Source organism: Bos mutus, chromosome 5 (assembly GCF_027580195.1).
Source record: "Bos mutus isolate GX-2022 chromosome 5, NWIPB_WYAK_1.1, whole genome shotgun sequence".
Lineage (NCBI taxonomy): Eukaryota > Metazoa > Chordata > Mammalia > Artiodactyla > Bovidae > Bos > Bos mutus.
This window is the reverse complement of record NC_091621.1, coordinates 107,924,497-107,939,244: the sequence shown is the minus strand read 5'-3', so window position 1 is coordinate 107,939,244 and position 14,748 is coordinate 107,924,497.

Here is a 14,748-nt window from a genome sequence, read left to right as displayed (position 1 = left end):
CAGCTTCAGCATCAGTCCTTCCAATCAATATTCAGGACTGATTTCCTTTAGGATGGACTGGTTTGATCTCCTGGCAGTCCAAGGGACTCTCAAGAGTATTCTCCAACACCAGTTCAAAAGCATCAATTCTTTGGTGCTCAGCTTTCTTTATGGTCCAACTCTCACATCCATACTGGAAAAACCATAGCTTTGACTAGACGGACCTTTGTCAGCAAAGTAATGTCTCTGCTTTTTAATACGCTGTCTAGGTTGGTCATAGCTTTTCTTCCAAGGAAAGAAAACCTTTTCTTCCATCTTTTAATTTCATGGCTGTAGTCACCATCTGCAGTGATCGAACAGTATACCATTCAGTCTTTCACAATTATGTTTGTAGTTAATTATGATGGGTTTTTCATAGATTATCTTTGTTAGGTTGTGAGAGTTACCGTCCATTCTTAGTTTGTTGAGTATTTTTATTATTAAACGTTGGATTTTGTCAGATGCTTTTTTCTGTATCTATCGAGATGATCATATGGTTTTTGTCATTTATTTTATCCATGTGCTATATTACATTAATTAATTTTCAAATCCCCAAGACCATCGTCAAGGTCAAGAAGACTCACAGGATTCAGTATGTAGTCATACTCACAGCTAAGTTTTATTATAGTGGAAGGATACAGCACAAAATCAGCAAAGAGAAACAGCATGTGGGGCAAAGTCCAGAGGAAACCAACACAAGCTTTCAGCGTGCTCTTCAAGTGGAAACATACCTAACACCTCCAACAAGTCCTGACAATGCGTGAGATGTTGTTTACCACAGAAACTCATTTGAAATTCAGCGTCCAAGGTTTTAAATAAAGACCAGTCATTCAGGCATCCTTTGCCTAGCATGGACCAAAATTCCAGACTCTTAGAAGGAAAGGAGGTATTTAGTTAGCATAAACCACATTATTTGTATACACAGTATAGGCACAGTGAACTGCACTTACCAGTCCTGAAATTCCCATTTCCAGATGCCAGCCAAGGGCCCACCTTGCAAACCAGCATTTCTAAGGATAGCAGTCTTAAATTCCATGTGTTTACTCCTTTCTGCACAAGATATTAAACCAACCTTGTATTTCTGGAATAAATCCCACTTGATCATGGTGTATAATCCTGTTACATATTTTTTATTTTTATTTACTTATTTATTGAAATATAGTTGATTTACAATATTATGCTAATTTCTGCTGTACAGAAAGTGATTCAGTTATACACATATATTCATTCTTTCCTTTTCATATACTTTTGGGTTCATTTTGCTAGTATTTTGTTCAGGATTTTTGTGTCTAAATTTGTGAGGGTTATTGATCTGTAGGTTTCTTTTCTTGTGATGTCTTTGCCTAGTTTTGATATCAGAGTAATACTGGCCTCATGCAACGATTGGGAAATTTTCTCTCCTGTTTTTGGAAGAGTTGGCCCTTCTAGTCTTTGGAAGATTGATGTATTCATTTCCTTTTGCTGCTGTAACATGTTATCACAAACTTAGTGGCTTAAATTGACAAATGTATTCTTCTACAATTCTGGAGATTGAACATCCAAAAATCAAAAAGTGAGGGACTTCCCTGGCAGTCCAGTGGTTAAGACTTCCTACTTCCAATGTCATGGGTTTGACCCCTGGTCAGGGAACTAAGATCCCACACGCTGCAAGGCATGGCCAAAAGAGAATGAAGTTTTTAAAAAAGGTCCAAAAATTGAGGTGTAATGGGACTGCTTCCTTCTGGAGGCTCCAGGAAAGAATTTTTTTTTTTTTTTTTCTTGCACAAATGTTCACACATTACTTTCTTTTTATTTATTTAGTTTTGGCTTTGCTGAGGCTTTGTTGCTGCACTGGAGCTTGCTTTAGCTGTCGCAAGCGGGGGCTACTCTTCGCTGAGGTGCACGGACTTCTCATTGCAGTGGCTTCTCTCGTTGCAGAGCACGGGCTCTACATGCACGGGTTTCAGTAGTTTGGCACACGAGCTTAGTTCCTCTGCAGCACGTGGGATCTTCCTGGATCAGGGATCGAACCCATGTCCCCCGCATTGCAGGTGGATTCTTATCCACTGCATCACCAGGGAAGCCCTCCAGGACAGAATCTTTCTGCTTCTTCCCTTTTCCAGCTTCTAGAAGCTGCTCATGGCTCTTTTCTCCATCATCACAGCCAATTGAGTAGTAGCTTCTTTTCCAGACTCTTCTTCCCTCTGCTTCCTTCTTGACATGGCATCCTAACCCTGACTCTTCCATCATCCCTCTTATAAGGACCTTTCTAATTACATCAGGCCTACTCAGAAAATCCAGGATCATCTCCCTATCTCCAGATTCTTGGCTGAATCACATCTGTAAAATTCCTTTTGTCATATAAATTAACACTCACAGGTTCTTTGAATTGCGACAGACAAGGGAATCTTTGGGGAACCTTTATTCCACCTACCATAATTTTTCTTTGAATGTTTAGTCGAATTTGCCAGTGAAGCTATCTGAGACTGAACTTGTCTTTGTGGGACATTTAAAATTATTAATTGGATGTCTTTATTTACAATAGGCGTACTCACATTTTCAGCTTCTCCTTCTTTTTATTTTTTTTTTAAGTCACATCCGACTCTTTGGGACCCCGTGGACTGTACAGTTCATGGAATTCTCTAGGACAGAATACTGGAGTGGGTAGCCTTTCACTTCTCCAGAGCATCTTCCCAACCCAGGGATGGAACCCAGGTATCCTGCATTTCAGGAGGATTCTTTACCAACTGAGCCACAAAGGAAGCCCAGGTTCTTCATTTTTTGGAATAACTGTATTTATTTTTGGTTGGCTGTGCTGGGCTTTGTTGCTTCACGGGCTTTCTCTTGTTGTGGCAGGCAGGGGCTACTCTTTGTTCCAGCACGTGAGCTTCTTACCGTGGCGGCTTCTCCTGTTGCAGAGCACGGGCTCTAGGGCACAGACTCCATGGTTGTGGCACATGGGCTTAATTGCCCCGAGGCACATGGGATCCTCCCGGACGAGGGATCAAACTCAAGTCTTCTGCACTGGCAGGCAGCTTCTTTACCACTGAGCCGCTAGGGAAGTCCTTAGCTGCTTCTTCAGGGAGTTTTAATCGTCGTGCTTTTCTAGAATTTGCCCATTTGATCTAAATTATCTAATTTGTTGCAGTGCAGTTGCTCATAGTATTCTCCAGCTTTATGGATGTATAATTTACAAATGAAATTGTATACATTAAAGGCGTACAACACGATGATTTAACCTATGTATACTTTGTGAAATGACTACCACAGTCAAGTTAATTAACACATCCATTATCTCAGATAGTTACTTTTTTTGTATGTGTGTGGTGAGGATGAAAAAAAAATTAAAACTTCTGGTTACTCAGTCATGTATAACTCTTTGCAACCTCACGCTCCTCTGACCCTGGAATTCTCCAGGCAGGAATACTGGAATGGACAGCCATTCCCTTCTCCAGGGGATCTTCCCGACCCAGGGGTCGAACCCGGGTCTCCTGAATTACAGGTAGATTCTTTACCATCTGAGCCATGAGGGAAGTCCAAAGTCTATTCTCTTAGCAAATTTCAAGTACACAGCATAATATTGGGCAGAGTTTCATTCTGTGCATTAGATCCCCAGGACTTATTCATCTTATAACTGCAGATTAGTACCCTTTGAGCAGCATCTTCCCATATGGTATCCTCTTATAATCTTTCCTATTCCTTAAGTTTAGTTTAATGTCCCTTCTTTTAGTTGTGATTTTAGAAATTTTAATTTTCTTTTTCTCTGATCAGTCTAGCTAAAAGTGTATCACTTTTGTTGACCTTTTCAGAAACCTTTGGGTTTTATTGACGTTCACTCTTGTTTTTCTGCTCTTTAGTTCATTTGTTTTCTGCTCTAGTGTTTATTATTTCCTTCCTTCTCCTTCTTTTGGGTTTTATTTGCTCTTTTTTTTTCTAGTTCCTTAGGGCGGAAGTTTAAGTACTTGATTTAAGATCTTTCTTTGTATTAAAACTAGGCATTTACAGTTATAAGTTGTGCCCTGAGCCCTGCTTCAGCTACATGTTGTGTAGGGGTTAAGGTCATAAGATCAGGACCCACTCCCTAGGTTGAAATTCAGCTCTGCAACTTATTAACCCTTGGCCTTAGGCAACAGCCTCATCTGTAAAATGATATAATATGATAGCAACTGCCTCATAGAATTGTTGTAAGGATTCTATATATATTAATATACTTAAAGGACATAAAACAATGCCCAGAAAATAGAAAGCACTTAATAAGTATAGCTAATATTATTTATTTAACAAATATGCATTGAATCACCACTATGTAGCAGTTTGGTTGTCATGAGAATGATAAACGAGACTAAGGTCCCACTCTCCTGACGCTTATGTTCCAGCTGGGAGAGACAGACAGTAAATTAATTAATTAGTTAATAATAATTTTTAGTCAATTAATTAATTAGTGTGCTAGAGATAAGCTGAGGAACTCTTTTAGATTGGGAAAAGTGGGTTAGGGAAAGTTATATCCAAATGAAATTTGTCAGGGACAGAATATGCCAAGCTGAGGAAAGGGCTCATGTAGAAGTCCCACAACAGGAACAAGAACGGATTGTTTGAGACCCCCTCAGGAAGGCCGGAGGCGGATAGAGGAAGAGTGGTTTCAGAAGAGGTCAATCTGGGACTTTAAATGACTTCATGGGATTCCAGAGTCTGGCTGTTCCGTAGTATTTTTGAATTTTTTGTTGAAGTTATAGTTGGTTTATAATGTCAGGCTTAATTTCTGCTGTACAGTAAAATGATTCATTTATATATGTATATATTCTTTTCATATTCATTTGCATTATGGTTTACCACAAGATATCGAATATAGGTCCCTGTATCTAGGACCTTGTTTATCCATCCTATATATAACAGTTTGCATCTGCTAATCCCAAGCTTCCAGTCCTTCCCTCCCCTCACCCCCTTGGCAGCCACAAGCCTGTTCTCTGTATCTGTAAGTCTGCTTCTGTGTCATAGATATGCTCCTTTGCGTTGTATTTTAGATTCCACACAGAAGTGATATCATACAGTATTTGTCTTTCTCTTCCTGACTTTTAAAATGTTCTCTTCTGAGTGGTTGTTTCCCAATTTGTTACTCTTACAACAATGCAGCACACAGGTTCGTCTCTGCATTCAGCAAGTTTCTAAGATAGATTCCAAAGGTAAAACGATTGGGTTGTATTACTTTTTAATTGGAAACAATGTTATTTAAAAAAATGAATAAATGAGGGACCATACAATGGGGAGTGGGACCCTCTAGGGGCACCACAGCACATTCTGGAAGATTGTCATGTGCTGAGAAGTTAAGCCTTCAGGTAGCAAAGAGCTACTGAATAATAAATTGTTGTTCATCACTTATTAAGTTTATTATGCACCTGGCACTCTGCTTCTTTACATGCAAATTCATATTTCATCCTTGTGAAAATACTCTGCTACAATACTATTGGTCTCCATCATTTTACAGCCAAGGAAACTGAGACGAGGTTAAAATAACTTGCCAGAAAAAGTGGTCCAGCTCATAGGCAGGGTAGTCTGGATTTGAATCTAGGAATCTTGATTCCACTTCTAAGTTTAAGCACTATGTCTGATGGTTGAAGAGTTGGGAATGGGTCAAAGGCAGACCAAAGTGAAGGTGTCTTCTAGCTATGTGAGAACAGCTCTGAGAGTTTTGAAAAAAATCAATGGTTAAAAAAAAAATGAAATACTTGGTTACCACTCATGACTGAAGTGACTTAGCAGCAGCAGCAGCAGGATGCCTTGAATCTACAAGTGAATCCTATTAGTTGCCTTATAATGAACGTGCTCTCTCCCTTTTTTCCCATTGTAATATCACTAAAAGGGCACACAGTCACCAGCATGAAAATAACATCTCTCAGGACTTCCCTGGTAGTACAGTGCATGGCAATCTACCTGCCAATGCAAGGAACACCAGTTAAATCCCTGGTCCAGGAAGACCCCACATGCTGTAGGGCAACTAAGCTCGTGCACCACAGCTACTGAGCCCACGCTCTAGAGCCTGTGAGCTGCAACCACAGAAGTCCACATGCCTAGAACCTAGAACTCTACAAACAGGGAAGCTACCGCAATGAGAAGTTCATACCCCGCAGCAGGGAGTCGTCTGCACTTGCCGCAACTGGAGAAAGCCTGAAAGCAACAACGAAGATCCAGTGCAACCAAAAATAATAAACAAATAAAATTACAAAAAATAAATAAATAACATCTCTCACCCTCCTTGCACTAGATGTGACCATGTATCTAAACTCTTGCTGGTGAGCTATAAGTAGAAGTGTTATATGGCAGCTTCTAAGAACAGAAAATAAAACACTGCTGGGGCTCCCTTTGCCTGCTCCTCCATCTTTCCACAAACTTCTGCCTCGTCTGAAGATACTGAATTGGTGCTGAGGTAGGAGGCAGCAGGCCTCTGGACCTGACACCTGGTGTTTGTCAAGTAGAATAAAACCTAGCCTTTGGTCTCACCCAGACATTCCAAGGACAAAGCTATGGCAAAAGCTGAGCTCTGCTAAAGAGATCAGGTGCCCACTCCTGAGGTCAAGGAAGACCTCCCTGTCTGCACATGCACAGGAAGGCTTCTTGAGGGTCAAAAAGGGAGGGGGCCCCACCCCATAATAAATGTGGACATGCACTCACAGGCCTCTGCAGTGGGATCCATCTTAGCAAAAAGTTGTGCATGCATCTAGGTGTGAAGAAAGAAACAAGTTAATTGGCCAAAGCAATAAACAAAGACCCGGAAGGACTGTCCCATACAAATGATTTACATCACCTCTTTACTGCACTCCTCCTCACTCAGGGTGTCTGCACTTCCGTCCGGGTGTGCATTTCTGCCTGGTTTCTGACTTACTATGCTCCTCCTCACTCAGGATGCCCCCAACTCCACTCTGGGCGTATGTCTCTGCCTAGTTTCTGACTTACCGCAGTCTCCCTCATTAGAAAGGATGTCCATACACTTTCTTTCTGAGTGTGTATCTCTGCTGTGCTTCTGAGTTGGATAAATAAACTGTTTTCCGGTGTGCTTTCCCATACATTGTGCTGTGTCTCTAATAACAAACTTTGTACCTGTTTTCACAGTTTTTGTCTCCTTGAAACAATCTTGCTTTCAAACTGGGGAAAGAGCCAGGGCCATTTTGCTTCTGGGCTCTAGCTCCTGGTGGTCTAGTGGCTAGAATTCCTGGTTTTCATTCATGCTACCCAGGTTCAAATTGCCATCTGTTGGATCATAGAAAAAGCAAGGAAATTCCAGAAAAACATCTACCTCTGCTTCATTGACTACATGAAAGTCTTTGACTATGTGGATCACAATAAATTGTGGAAAACTCTTAAAGAAATGGGAATACTAGACCACCTTACCTGCCTCCTGAGAAACCTGTGTGCAGGTCAAGAAGCAACAGTTAGAACTGGACATGGAACAGTGGACTGGTTCAAAATTGGAAAAGGTGTACATCAAGGCTGTATATTATCACCCTGATTATTTAACTTATATGCAGAGTACATCATGCAAAATGCTGGGCTGAAATCAAGATTGCCTGGAAAAATAACAACCTCAGATATATGGATGATACACTCTAATGGCAGAAAGTAAAGAGGACCTAAAGAGCCTCTTGATGAAGGTGAAAGAGGAGAGTGAAAACCTGGCTTAAAACTCAACATCCAAAAAACTGAGATCATGGCATCGGGTCCTATCACTTCAAGGCAAATAGATGGGGAAAAAGTGAAAACAGTGACATTTTATTTTCTGGGGTTCCAAAATCCAAAGACACAAAATTAAAAGACCCTTACTCCTTGAAAGAAAAGCTATGACAAACCTAGACAGCTTATTAAAAAGCAAGGACATCACTTTGCCAACAAAGGTCTATATAGTCAAAGCTATGGTTTTTCCAGTAGTCATGAATGGATGTGAGAGTTGGACCATATAGAAGGCTAAGTGTAGAAGAATTGGTGCTTTCGAATTGTGATGCTGGAGAAGACTCTTGAGAGTCTGTTGGACTGCCAGGAGATCAAACCAGTCAATCTTAAAGGAAATCAGTCCTGAATATTCATTGGAAGGACTGATGGTGAAGCTGAGGCTCCAATAGTTTGGCCACCTGATGCGAAGAACTGACATTGGAACACTGGAAAAGACCCTGGTACTAAGAAAGATTGAGGCAGGAGGAGAAGGGGGTGATAGAAGATGAGATGGTGGGATGGCATCACTGACTCAATGGGCATGAGTTTGAGCAAACTCCGGGAGCTAGTAAAGGAAGGAAATCCTGGTGTGGATTCATGGGGTCACAAAGAGTTGGACATGACTTAGTGACTGAACAACATCAACAGCCCAGGTTCAATTCCTGGGCAGGGAACCAAGATCTCCTTGAAGACCGCTCACTGCTCTCCCTCTGAGATCAGTGCCAGAGTCTGAAAGCCACCAGTTAGCCATGGAGGGTGAGCCAAGGCGCTGGAAGCAGCTGAGCAGGGAACTTTGTGGAGTGAAGCTTCTATTCCTGCCCTGAGCTGCAAGCATCTGATATTTTCTATTCTATTCTAACTTATTTAAAAAACAAAAAAACAAAAAAGTTGGCTGTGGCCCACTTGACATCACAACACACTAATGTTCCCAACAGGGCAGGAATACTGGAGAAATGGTAGAGAAAGTTCAGTCTTTGGGTGTGTTGGGTGCTGTTTGCTTTCAAGAGTTCTCAGAGAGCAGGACACAGAAGCGCTCCAGTCTTCAGCAGAGGTACAAAGGAATGTACTCTGCTGGCAGCCCCCAATCCAAATTGTCCCAAAGTTCCATAACACAGAGAAGATTCGGGGCTGAAAGAAGCCATCTGCTTTGGTATTTCAAACCTAAGCAATTACAAGGAGTGGCTTAAAGCAATGAGAGATAAGGCTAACTTTCCCCCAGAGGCCAGGAGCCTGAAGGCAAAAATGGGATTAAGGAATGTGCCTCCCCACCCTGTTTTAGAGGCTTTGAAAGTGGCGGCCATCAGGCTCAGCCCTGGGATTCACTTGTAGACCAAAACGCGTGCTTAGTTCCTCAATCGTGTCCAACTCTGCGACCCCATTAACTGTAGCCCCCAGCTCGTCTGTCCATGGGATTCTCCAGGCAAGAATACTGGAGTGGGTTGCTATTTCTGACTCCAGGGGATCTTCCCAACCCAGGGATCAAACCCACGTCTCCTGCAATGGCAGGCAGATTCTTTACCCCTGAGCCACCAGGGAAGCCCATAGACCAAAGTATCCAGGCCTAAAAGTTATATGTAGGTGAGCTCTTTGGCTGTGGTCACTTCCTTGCACAGGAAGCAAATAATCTGGAGCTGCTCAGAGAAAGAATTAAACAGTAGTTCCAAAAAAAAAAATAAACAGTAGTTCCCACTCGTCCTCGGGGGACACGTTTCAAGACCAGCAGTGGGTGCCTAAAACCACAGATAGTACGGAACCCCATACATACTGTTATTTCTAGCATCACTACTCTTGATCTTTGGGGTCATTATGATGTGAAATGAGTAATCTGAACACAAGCACTGGGACATTGAAATAGTCTATCTGATCACCAAGAAGGGTGCTAAATGTCTTCTCCATGGGAAATATGTGCAGTGTGGATACACTGGACAAACGGATGACTCATGTCCCTGCAGGAGAGAGCTGGACGGGGCAAGATTTCATCACACTTCTCGGAACACTGTGCAATTTAAAACTTATGAATAGTTTGCTCTGGAGTTATCCAATTAATATTTTCTGATGGCGTTTGACCCTGGCTAACTGAAATGGGGCAAAGTGTAAGTGAAACTGAAACCGGGGATAAGAGGGGACTACTGTATTAGCAAAGAAACCACGAACTTGAGAACATCTGTGACTACTCAACCCTGAAGGAAACCTGCATCAGCAGGAGGCAAGCACTGAAACTATGCGGCCTCAGTAAGCCACCTCCCCAGTGCCCACCTTCCTTGCGTCCTTGGAGAGTAATGGACATTTTCAGAACAGTCATTGTGATTATCTTGTTCTCACTCCACTTACGTGTGTCTGTGCTCGGTTGTATCCAACTCTTTGCCACCCCATGGACTGCAACCCACCAGGCTCCTCTGCCTCAAAAGATCTATTTCCAAACTCCCTCAAATGAGGCTCTGCACAGGACAGCCTTGCTGCATGGCAGCTGGATTTTCCCAGAGTAAACCATCCAAGGGAAAGGGAAAGTTAAACCCACAAGACAGAACCACCATCTTTTCATGAGCTAATCTTGAAAGTAACATTCTGCCACTTCTCCTGTATTATCTTCTCTGTACGCACATGCTCAGTCGCTCAGTCAGGTCCAACCCTTTTGTGACCCCATCGACTGCAGCCAGCCAAACTCCTCTGTCCATGATTTCCCAGGCAAGAATACTGGAGTGGCTTGCCATTTTCTTCTCCAGGGATCTTCCTGATCCAGGGATTGAACCTGCGTCTCCTGCATTGGCAGGCAGATACTTTACCACTGAACTACCTGGGAAGCCCCTCTTACTCCACTGCTGCTGCTGCTGCTGCTAAGTCGCTTCAGTCGTGTCTGACTCTGTGCGACCCCATAGACGGCAGCTCACCAGGCTCCCCGGTCCCTGGGATTCTCCAGGCAAGAACACTGGAGTGGGTTGCCATTTCCTTCTCCAATGCATGAAAGTGAAAAGTGAAAGTGAAGTTACTCAGTCGTGTCCGACGCCTAGCGACCCCATGGACTGCAGCCTACTAGGCTCCTCCGTCCATAGGATTTTCCAGGCAAGAGGACTGGAGTGGGGTGCCATTGCCTTCTCCACTAGTATGTATTTAAAGATAGTTTGTCTTTTAGTTTTTAGGTTGCACCTTTATCTGAACCAGGACTTCCCTGGTGGCTCAGACGGTAAAGCATCTGCTCACAGTGTGGGAGACCTGGGTTTGATCCCTGGATTGGGAAGATCCTCTGGAGAAGGAAATGGCAACCCACTCTAGTACTCTTGCCTGGAAAATCCCATGGACAGAGGAGCCTGGTAGGCTACAGTCCATGGGGTCGCAGAGTCAGATGCGACTGAGCGACTAAACTTTAAAAACTTTTATCTGAACCCGATAGGTAGTTACAGACTTAGGTTATAGTTTGAGCTGGATACAGTGGGATTTGGAAGTTTCTTTATTGGGGAGCAGGTAAGTATGTTTTATAAGTGGAGAGAAAAATATATAGGGTGATGATTTAATTTACCATCCAAACTAGGACAATTTTTAAAAACTGTTTGTTTTTGAGGGGGGATTCAGGTTGAGCTGTGTGGAATGAGAAATCTTAGCTCCCCAGCCAGAGATCGAGCTTGTGCCACTGCCATGGGAGCGCAGACTCTTAATCATCAGAGTGCCAGCAAAGTCCCTCTCCAAAAAGCCATTTATTTTAATATTATTTATTCAGATGTTAATGTAATTGTGTGTGCATGTTTAATTTAATAGCACATATAAAAACTGTACACATTTAAAGTGTATGAATTAAAAAATTTTGACATATATAAACCATCATCACAATCAAGATAATGAACTTAGCCATCACCTCTTCCAAAGCTTCCTAGTGTTCCTTGGTGATCCTTCCCGCTTAACTTTCTTGTTCAGTCACTCTCAGTCATGTCTGACTCTTTGCAGCCCCATGGACTACAGCACGCCAGGCTTCTCTGTCCTTCACCGTCTCTTAGAGTTTGCTCAAACTCATGTCCATTGAGTTGGTGATGCCATCCAACCATCCCATCCTCTGTCATCCCTTTCTCCGCCTTCAATCCTTCCCAGCATCAGGGTCTTTTCCAATGAGTCGGCTCTTCCCATCAGGTGGTCAAAGTGTTGGATACCTCTCTAGGCCACCACTGTATACTCCCACTATACAGTAATGTGCATTTTTTAGAGTGTATATAACTGCTATGTATGAATATGGCATATACTATTTTTTATAATTTTATTTATTTCATTGTTTATCTTATTTTTGTCTGCGCTGGGTCTTTGTTGCTTTGGGCGGGCTTTCTTTAGCTGTGGCAAACAGGGGCTGCTCTTGATTGCAATGCACAGGCTTCTCAGTGTGACAGCTTCTCTTGCTGTGGCACACAGCCTCTAGAGCTGGCGGGCTTCAGTAGTTGTGGCTCCCTGGCTTAGTTGCTCTGAGGCACGTGGAATCCTCCCAGATCAAGGACAGAACCCGTGACCCCTGCACTGGCAGGTAGATTCTTAACTGCTGTGCCACCAGCGAAGTCCCAGCATATACTACTTTACTGGCTTCTTTCACTCAATATAATCATTTTGAGATTCATCTATCTTATTGTAGGTATCATCAACATATTCCTTTTTTACTACCAAACACTATTCCATTGTATGGATATACCAGAGTTTGTTTATCCGTTAACCTCTTAATGTATGTTGGGGTTGTTTCCATTTGGGGGCTATTGCAAATAAAGCTGCTCTGAACTGCCATTATTTATAATGGAAATATATGCTTTCTTTTCTCTTAGGTAGATACCTTAAGCTTTTTTTTCACTTTTTAAAAACTGTGGCAAAATACACATAACGTAAGATGCTTCATTTTAACAGTTTTTAAGTGTTCTGTGGCATTAAATACATTCACGTTATTGTGTTACCATCACTCTATACATTTCTAGAACCTCTTCATCATCCCAATAGAAACTCCTGTACCTGTGAAACGATAACTCTCATTTCTCCCACCTCTCAGCCCTGGTAACCACTTTCTGTCCTTATGAATTTGCCTATTCTGGGTAACTCGTATCAATGGAGTAATATAGGATCTGTCCTTTTGTGTCCGGTTTCTTGCACTTAACATAGTGTTTTCAAGGTTCCTCCATGTTGTAGCGTGTCTCAGTATTTCATTCTTTTTAACAGCTGAATAGTATTCCTTTGTAGGTATATTTCACGTTTGTTTATTCTTCAGTCTGTTGATGGACACTTGGTTGTTTCCACCTTTCGGCTATTGTGGATAATGCTTCTATGAGTATATATAGGTATCTGGTATATAGCTATCTGTTTGAGTTCCTACTTTCCGTTATTATTTTTTTAACTTATTTTTAATTAGAGGATAATTGCTTTACAATGTCGTATTGGTTTCTGCTGTATAAGAATGTGACTCAGTCTTAAGTGTATGTATATTCCCTTTCTCTTGAGCCTCTCCCCCACCTCCACCAACCCAGCCCTCTAGGTCATCCCAGAGCAGCAGGCTGAGTTCTCTGCGTTATGCAGCAACTTCCCACTGGCTATCTATTTTCACAAGGGAGTGTATATTTGTTAACGCTACTCTCCATTTGTGCCACCCTCTCCTGCCCCCACTGTGTCCTCAAGTCCATCTTCTATGTCTGTGCCTCTGTCCCTGCCCTACAAATAGGTTCATCAGTACCTTTTTCCTAGATTCTATATATATATATATGCACTAATATACAGTATTTGTTTTTCTCTTTCTAACTTACTTTTCTCTGTATGACAGTCTCTAGGTTCATCCACCTCATTTCAATGGACTCAAATTCATTCCTTTTTATGCCTGAGTAATATTACATCGTATATATGTATCACAACTTCTTTATACAGTCATCTGTCGATGGACGTCTAGGTTGCTTCCTTGTCCTGGCTGTTGTAAATAGTGCTGCAGTGAACATTGGGGTACACGTGTCTTTTTGAATTATGGTTTTCTCAGGGTATATGCCCAACAGTGGGATTGCACGGTCACATGGTACTTTTATTCTTAGTTTTTTAAGGAATCTCCTTACTGTTCTCCATAATGGTTGTATCATTTGCATTCCCACCAACAGTACAAGACGGTTCCCTTTTCTCCACATCCTCTCTAGCATTTATTGTTTGTAGATTTTTTGATGAGGGCCAGAAGATCAGTGTGAGGTGTTACCTCATTGTAGTTTTGATTTGCATTTCTCTAATAATGAGCAATGTTGAGCATCTTTTCATGTGTTTGTTGGCCACCTGTATGACTTCTGGGGAGAAGTGTCTGATTAGCTCCTCTGCCCATTTTTTGATTGAGTTGTTTTTCTTTTTAATTCTTTGGGGTATATACCTAGAAGTAGAATTGCTGGATCACATCATTGGAACTACTGATGCTGAAGCTGAAGCTCCAATACTTTGGCCACCTAATGTGAGAAGCCAACTCATTGGAAAAGACCCTGATGCTGGGAAAGATCGAGGGTAGGAGGAGAAGAGGGTGACAGAGGGTGACATGGTTGGATAGCATCATCATCTACTCAATGGATATGAGTTTGAGCAAACTCCAAGAGATAGCGAAGGACAGGGAAGACCCGTGTGCTGCAGTTCATGGGGTTGCAAAGAGTTGGACATGACTTAGTGAATGAACCACAATGGCAATTTTATTTTTAACTTTTTGAGGAACCACCAAACTTTTCCCTTTTCTGCCCTTTTGAGTGAAAAGGAATTCTATTAATACACAGATAATCGTGTAAGCTGTGGCAATCCCATGCAAATTGGGATGTATGGTTGTCTTTTGTGTGTATAGACATATGGAAGAAATGTGGCAGAGAAAATTGTTTCCCTGTATATGTTCTCTGCTTGGCCTATAAAATTTAGGGGTGCATGTGGCTACTCAGAATGAAATCTATATTTCCAAGGCTGCCTTGTGACAAGGCATAACTGTGAAACTAAGTTCTGGCCAGTGGGATATGTAACAGCCGCTACAGTTTCCAGGGAGGGTTCTTACAGGAATCTCTTTCTCCTGACTGGGATGGAAATATCCTGGCTGCTAGATCTCAG